Below are 6,000 nucleotides of genomic sequence, written 5' to 3'. Positions count from 1 at the left end.
TGTTACAAAATTCTAGTTTAACTAAACAGAACTGTATATAAATAAAGATGTTCCAATGCTTTAGGTTAAATAATGACAGAGAGTGTGAGCAGTTTGACTCAGTACAACTGATCTCTAACCAATCAGAACTGAGCAGCAACAACACCAGTTTTCTACTGCACAAAATCTATTTGCTCTAGAAATATAGAAAGTCACTGGTAAGTGTTCATTTATTCTTGATGCATGATGTAATACATCCTACTACATTTTTCAAATCAAAGAAAGTTCTAGTTTTATATAAATATATAAATATATTAAAAGACTGTACACACATTCATTAAGGACCCAATTTTGCACACTCTTGTATTTCACAGTCATTTTTGTATAATAAAATAAACAGGAAGTGGCCAGGCTCCCCCTAAACTGACTCTGAAATCCACTTCAAAGGACTTTTTCAAACAGGAAGTGTTTGACTTCCTCCTTAGGTAACAAACTAATCTAGTCCAAACCAGTTTAAAGTCCAGTCTTCAGCAGCATCCGTTTGGTGAAGAAATTCATCCAACCATTAGATAAAAAGCAAAAAAATAGTTACTAAAGTCTGAACAACTCGAATTTACTTTATGACTTGACGACCAAAGGCCTTTCCATCAGAAGATGGCAGTTAAGTCTCAAGATCATAGAGATCCTGTCCAGACCAGCATCACAGCTCAGACAGGAGGAACTATCAGTGCTCCCATGATTGACAGAAATTATATTCAAGGCTCAATCACGGTGAACATAGGCAACACATATGGAGGTAAGTGATGCAGTCTAATGTAGTCATATGCAAAACAAACTTAAATAAGACATGCAAGATTTCTATTTATTTGCTGAGTTTATCATTTCAGAAAAGCCAAAAACTTTTGCACAGGGCACTTGTTTTTTCAAATTGGTAAATTCAGCAAATAAGCAGTAATTAAAACAAATGAGTAATTAAAACAAAAGAGTCTAAATGATGTTGAGACCAAGACAAGACTAAAACCATAAATATATGCTCTACAGTTCTACAATAGTACTGTAAAGTGTCCTAATTTAAATCATACTGTCACAGCATAGTGTTGATTATCTAAATATGGAACAATGTCTTGTCGAAGTCTGATAAAAATTAAAATCAAAATAGAGAGCTTTTGTTTATATATGATCAGCATGCCTGGACAGCGCTTTGTAAATCTCTTGCTCTGTATTTCCTTTATAAACGATGCATCAAGACAAAAAATTAATCGTTACATCACTAGTGTGTGCAGTTTAAAGTATCTTAAAAATGGTAGTTACATAAATTTAACACATCAAAATGTCATCACCAAGAGAGAACATTTCTGTCTGAAACATAACTATTTTCATGCATCCTTATACAATTCAGATTCTCAATGGGGTAGACAAAAGTCTGAATGGTCGACCATAACACAAAAGGCAGAGCAGGAGATTGTATCCCGCCTTGTTTTCACCTGATTTGACTAGCTACCATGGCTACCTCCCCAGACATGATTCCTGAAGAACAGTATGAGGAACATTTTTGGGCACATACACTACATTGCCAAAAGTATTCGCTCGTCTGCCTTCACACGCATATGAACTTGAGTGACATCCCATTCTCACTCCAAAGGGTTTAAAATGATGTTGGCCCACCCTTTACAGCTATAACAGCTTCAACTCTTCTGGGAAGGCTTTCCACAAGGTTTAGGAGTGTTTATGGGAATTTTTGACCATTCTTCCAGAAGCGCATTTGTGAGGTCAGACACTGATGTTGGACAAGAAGGCCTGGCTCGTAGTCTCCGCTCTAATTCATCCCAAAGGTGTTCTATCGGGTTGAGGTCAGGACTGGCAGGCCAGTCAAGTTCTTCTACACCAAACTCGCTTATCCATGTCTTTATGGACCTTGCTTTGTGCACTGGTGCGCAGTCATGTTGGAACAGGAAGGGGCCAGACTCCCCAAACTGTTCCCACAAAGTTGGGAGCATTGAATTGTCCAAAATCTCTTGGTCTGCTGCAGCATTAAGAGTTCCTTTCTCTGGAACTAAGAGGCCGAGCCCAAATCCTGAAAAACAACCCCACACCATAATCCCCCCTCCACCAAACTTTACACTTGGCACAATGCAGTCAGACAAGTACCGTTCTCCTGGCAACCACCGAACCCAGACTTGTCCATCGAATTGCCAGACAGAGAAGCATGATTCATGACTCCAGAGAACTAGAGCTCTAGAGTCCAGTGGCGGCGTGTTTTACACCACTGCATTTGACGCTTTGCATTGCGCTTGGTGATGTAAAACTTGGATGCAGCTTCTTGGCCATGGAAACCCATTCCATGAAGCTCTCTATGCACTATTCTTGAGCTAATGGCCACATGAAGTTTGGAGGTCTGTAGCGATTGACTCTGCAGAAAGTTGGCGACCTCTGCGCACTATGCGCCTCAGCATCCGCTGACCCCGCTCTGTCAGTTTACGTGGCCTACCACTTTGTGACTGAGTTGCTGTCATTCCCAATCGCTTCCACTTTGTTATAATACCACTGACAGTTGACTGTGGAATATTTAGTACTGAGGAAATTTCACGACTGGACTTGCACAGGTGGCATCCTATCACGGTACCACGCTGGAATTCACTGAGCTCCTGAGAGCGACCCATTCTTTCACAAATGTTTGTAGAAGCAGTCTGCATGCCTAGGTGCTTGGTTTTATACACCTGTGGCCATGGAAGTGATTGGAACACCTGAATTCAATGATTTGGATGGGTGAGTGAATAAGTTTGGCAATATAGTGTAAGTATGACCAAGCAGTGAAAGTAGCACTCCCTCAAGCCTAGCAGATAGCTGAAGGAGAGTAAAGTGCTAACTATGACTGTTAGTGCTTTTGTGTGCTACTGATAAATATAGCCAACTACCCAAGCAGCAACAGCAGAAAAGCTTCAGAAGAGAGTCACATGTCTTATTATTTTTAGCAGTGTTTGAGATGATGGTGGTTTTATTTGCTGGGTCCTTCACATTTCAGAAACATTGTTGGAATTCAGCCTCTTTCAGTTTATCTCATTAACTCCACTTGCAAGTCACGTTTATAGTCTTCCAGACAGAAATGCTGACTTCAGTGTTCCTTAGTAAATAGTAGTAAGGGTTGGAAGGGCTGCTTTACAAATGTATTCAGATTACTGATTGCATGTAAATTTTAACCTAAGCCAAAGGATTACTTTATTACAGTAATGTAATCTGCTTAATAAAATTTATAAAAGCCTTTTATAAAATCATATAATTACATAAAGACAAATGGAAAAAAAACAGACATGTTCATGAAAGATTTGACCTAACACAAGGCAAACAGGAGAACTGCACTGTTTTGTGAATATATGAGTATATATTTTGTGAGTGTATATATATATATATAAACACTACAAACTTTAAAGTCCTACTTCTAACAAAACTACATGAAAACTCGAAAGAGAAGCAGATATATATGGATTGCATATTTCTCAAACAAAAGAAGAAAAACAAATGAAAGTTAAATTAATTAAATGAAAACAGACTCGGCAGACAGGCCTACAAGTTATGAACTCTTCTCATAAAGCATTATGTTAACACTTCATAATATATAATAAACATGGCTACAAAGTATAATACATTTTAAATATATTTATAGTTACGTTTATAAAGAATTAATTATAGTTTGTTTTCAATGCATTTATAACTTTTTATAAACATGGTATTCATAGAAAGCATTACCAAGTCCTGATTTCCTCTTTATCTCCCCTCCAGCTCAGAAAGCTTCCACTTCCAGCAGCAGCTCAGCTCAGGTTGGAGGTTCTCCTGATGCTTTTGCTCTCACTGAAGTTAAGTCTGAAGGTCTGTATGTAGATACTACTGCTTATTTACTTGCCTATTTACACTGCAATGTTTAGTAAATAGTTTATTTTTGAGCACATTTTCTTCTGCATTGAGCTTAAACTACAGTAAATACAGTGCGTGTGATTGAGAAGTCTATCAGGCATTTTAATACATCACATCAATGGCACCTTGCGCCCATGCTGTGGGCTCTGATGCACCCCTATACCATAACTGATATTGGCTTTTGCACCTTTTGCTGATAAAAGTCTGAATGGTTGCTTTCGGCACAGAGAACTCAACATCCATTTTTCCCAATAACAAACTAAAACATGGATCTTTTGAACCATCTGGAAAGAGCTTAAAACCAGAAATTCGGCAGAAAACTGACAAGATTTCTCCTTGCATGATCTCATTTGGTTTAAATGAAAAGTGTTATGTTTGGAGAAAGGAAAACACTGCATTCCAGCATAAAAACCTTATCCCATCTGTGAAACCCGGTGATGGTAGTATCATGGTTCGTGCCTGCTTTGCTGCGTCTGGTCCAGGATGGCTTGCCATCATTGATGGAACAATGAACTCTGAATTATACCAGCAAATTCTATAGAAATGTCATGCCATGAGGGCCAGGGGCAAGTGTTTGTCCCAGTCATGCTGTGTGTGGATGTGAGGATAGTTAGCTGCTCTGCCAGAGTGTGGTTGAACCTTTCCACCAATCCATTGCTCTGGGGTGGAGCAGGGTGGTGTGAGTCTTCCTGGTGGTGGAGAACCCTCTGGATTCAAAATTGTGTCCTTGGGTGACTATGAAAACCCATCTTCCTCTTGTTTCAGCACCTGCTCTCTGGCTTTTCTGTGTTCGCAGTACTTGCATGCTTGCTCGCTACATGGGTGCTGGGACAGGGCATCAACATTACTGTGCCACGGAGCCACATGGTGGGCTATGGTGAATTCACAGGTCTGCAGTTCCTCCAGCCAACAAGCAACTCAGGCTGCCCTCAGGCTCTTTGAAAGTCTTCAGCCACTGCAGGGAAAATCCTAAAAGGCTGTTTAATTCCTTCTGTTCAGCGGGGGTGAGCCACTTGCATATGACATGGACCTTGTCCTCTGCAGTACAAATTCCTTCCCTACTTATGTGGTGCCTGACGAATATCAGTTCTTTGTTCAGGAATATGCACTTCTCAGAATGTAATTTCAGCCCTGCTGACCTGATTCTTTCTAATACTTTGTGCAGAGCAACTACAGCAGAGTCAAATGAACTTCCAGACACTAATATGTCGTACAAGACTAAATACTCTTGTCATGGTACCCCCTACAGCACCATTTTCATCAACTGTTTGAACATTGCTGGGGAATTACAAGAGTCTGAAATCAAGAACTTTGAAATGCCAGTGCCCCATACCTGTTTGGAATGCTGTTTTGGGTCTAGCTTCTGGGGAGAGTGGTCCCTGCCAGTACCTGCTTCTTAAGTCTAAGGATGAAAACCAAGTGGACTAGGCCTCTAAATGTAAACTTTCATCCACACGTAGAATGGGGTACAAAGAGTCTTTCTTTGTGACCTCATTGAGCCTCTTGCAATTTACATAAAAAAAACACACACTTCCATTCTTTGAGTACCGGTGACACCTTTTGCTGCATCTTTTCCAAAGCCTGGTCACATATTACCAGAAACAAAAGCCCATGTTGATACCTAGAGAAAAAGAAACAGAATTAAACGCAGTGCAGTGCAATACATTTCAATTAGTTCAGTACAATACATTACAATAAATACATAACTCAGTGCTCACTTAAGTGCTGTATAAAAGAATGTGTCTTCAGTCTGCATTTGAAGACTGTGAGAGACTCTGCTGTTTGGACAGCCAGTGGGAGTTTGTTCCACCACCTGGGCGCCAGGACAGAGAAAAGTCTTGATGCTTGTCTTCCACACATCTTGAAGGACGGTGGGTCAAGCTGAGCTGTACTTGAAGCTTGAAGAGTGGGTTGCAGTAGTTGAGCCTTGAGATGACAAGAGACTGAACTAGCACCTGGGTGTCCTCTTGAGCAAGGAAGGGTCGAATCCTCCGGATGTTGTACAGGAGAAACCTGCATGACTGAGTTAGTTTCATGATATGAGCTGAGAATGATAACTGGCCATCCAGAATCACACCAAGACTTCTTGCATCTTCAGACAGAACAATCAGA

General features: G+C 40.3%; 1 pseudogene; it reads left to right on the top strand.

Moving 5' to 3' along the window:
* Window positions 1-498: 498 nt before the first annotated feature.
* LOC118822109 overlaps window positions 499-6,000 on the top strand; it is a 28,085-nt pseudogene continuing 22,583 nt past the window's right edge.

Source organism: Colossoma macropomum, unplaced genomic scaffold (genome assembly GCF_904425465.1).
Source record: "Colossoma macropomum unplaced genomic scaffold, Colossoma_macropomum, whole genome shotgun sequence".
NCBI lineage: Eukaryota > Metazoa > Chordata > Actinopteri > Characiformes > Serrasalmidae > Colossoma > Colossoma macropomum.
Note: the sequence above shows the minus strand (reverse complement) of the source record. Positions and strands in the feature narration are given on the sequence as shown.